Here is a 2,323-nt window from a genome sequence, read left to right as displayed (position 1 = left end):
TGAAAAAATTAAGGAAGAAATCATGAAACAACTAAATGCAAGTATGATCCAAGACATTTGTTACGCTACTTGGTTGTCAAATGTTGTTCCTGTGCCGAAAAAGGATAGAAAGATAAGAGTTTGTGTTAACTATCAGGATTTGAACAAAGCTAGTCCAAAAGACAACTTTCCCTTTCCCAATATCCACATTCTAGTTGATTATTGTGCCAAACACAAAATTCAATCTTTTGTGGACTGTTATGCGGGGTATCATCAAATCTTGATGGATGAATATGACGCTGAGAAAACGGCTTTCACCACTCCATGGGGGACTTATTGCTGCAGGGTCATGTCATTCGGTTTTAAAAATGTTGGGGCAACTTACATGAGGGCTATGACCACCATGTTTCATGATATGATGCATAAAGAAATTAAAGTATACGTCGATGGCATAATCATCAAGTCTGAAACACAAGCTGACCATGTGCAAGATCTGAGAAAATTCTTTGAAAGAGTGCGAAGATATAATCTCAAGTTTAATCCAACAAAATGTGCATTTGGAATTCCATCTGGAAAGCTTCTGGGTTTTATTGTCAGTAGAAGGGGAATCAAATTGGATCCTTCCAAAATAAAAGTCATTTGAGATTTGCCACCCCCGAAAAATAAGACTGAAGTCATGAGTCTACTTGGGAGGTTGAACTACATCAGCAGGTTTATTGCTCAACTCACAACCACTTGTGAGCCCATTTTCAGACTTTTGAAAAAGGATGTTGCTGTCAGATAGACGGAGGATTGTCAACAAGCTTTTGAAAAAATGAAGGAGTATTTGTCCAACCCTTCCGTATTGGTCCCGCCTGAACCTGATAGACCTCTTTTTCTATATCTTTCAGTGCCAGATAATTCCTTTGGGTGTGTTCTCGGTCAACTCGATTCCACACGCAGGAAGGAGCAAGCTATCTACTACTTGAGCAAGAAATTCACTAGTTATGAGGTCAAGTACACCCTTTTGGAAAGTACATGTTGCGCCCTAACTTGGGTAGCTCAATAGTTAAGGCATTACCTTTTGTCCTACACAACTTACCTCATATCAAGGATGGATCCTTTGAAGTACATCTTTCAGAAGCCAATGCCAACTAGCAGACTCGCAAAATGGCAAATCTTGCTCACTGAATTTGATATTACATATGTCACTCAAACTACAATGAAAGCTCAAGCTTTGGCAGACCACTTGGCAGAGAATCCAGTCGTGGCGACTATAAACCATTGGATACATATTTTCTAGATTAAGAGATTAACTCAGTTGAAGAAGTAGATCCAGATGAAAATAAGGTCTGGCAGTTATACTTTGATGGAGCAATCAATAGAAAAGGCACAGGGGATTGGGGCAATTCTCATATCGCCCTTAGGGCAGCATTACCCTGCAACAGCTCTACTTCGTTTCTTCTGTACAAATAACACAACATAGTATGAAGTTTGCATCATTGGTCTAAATATGGCAATAGATTTGGGCATGCAAGAATTGATTGTGTTGGGAGATTCTGATTTGCTTATTCGGCAAGCTCAAGGCGAATGGAAAACTCGAGACCTTAAGCTTCTTCTATACAAACAATGCGTGGAAGATCTTAGCAAAAGGTTTAGGTCCATCGAGTTTATATACATCCCAGATTTCATAATGAGTTGGCAGATGCCTTGGCTACTTTTGCCTCAACGCTTCCATATCCTGGAAACACTTGCATTACTCCCTTGGAGATTTAAGTTCGGGACCAACATGGCTATTGTAACACTGTGGAATCAGAATCGGATGGTGAGCCATGGTACCTAGATATCAAGAATTTCTTGCAAATAGGGAAATGTCCCGAACATGGCAATGGAAGCCAAAAAAAAACTATTAGACGTCTGGCTAGTGGTTTATTATTTAGCGGGGAAACTTTATATAAACGAACCCCAAATCTAAACTTGTTGAGATGTGTGGATGCCGAAGAAGCCGAGAAGATCATGAATGAAATACATGCTGGGGTATGTGGACCATACATGAATGGATATGTCCTTGCGAAAAAGATACTCTGAGCAGGATATTATTGGCTTACCATGGAACGAGATTGTTTTTGCTTTGTGAAAAAATGTCATCAGTGTCAAATTCATAGTGATCTCATTAATTCATCTCCCTCAGTGTTGCACCCCATGGCCGCTCCTTGGACCTTTGTTGCATGGGGAATGGATGTCATCGGACCAATTGAGCCAAAAGCTTCTAATGGACATCGATTCATTTTGGTCGCAATTGATTACTTTNTTAATTTATCTCCCTCAGAGTTGCACCCCATGGCTTCTCCTTGGACCTTTGTTG

The 2,323-nt window shown here is 40.1% G+C and overlaps 1 pseudogene; it reads left to right on the top strand.

Annotated features, from left to right (window-relative positions):
* The first annotated feature begins 793 nt into the window (after positions 1–793).
* Positions 794–2,046, top strand: LOC125845855 (uncharacterized; annotated as a pseudogene).
* Positions 2,047–2,323: the final 277 nt, after the last annotated feature.

The sequence above is a fragment of the Solanum stenotomum genome, chromosome 11, assembly GCF_019186545.1.
Source record: "Solanum stenotomum isolate F172 chromosome 11, ASM1918654v1, whole genome shotgun sequence".
NCBI classification, from domain to species: domain Eukaryota; kingdom Viridiplantae; phylum Streptophyta; class Magnoliopsida; order Solanales; family Solanaceae; genus Solanum; species Solanum stenotomum.
This window is presented reverse-complemented; position numbering and strand designations above follow the sequence as displayed.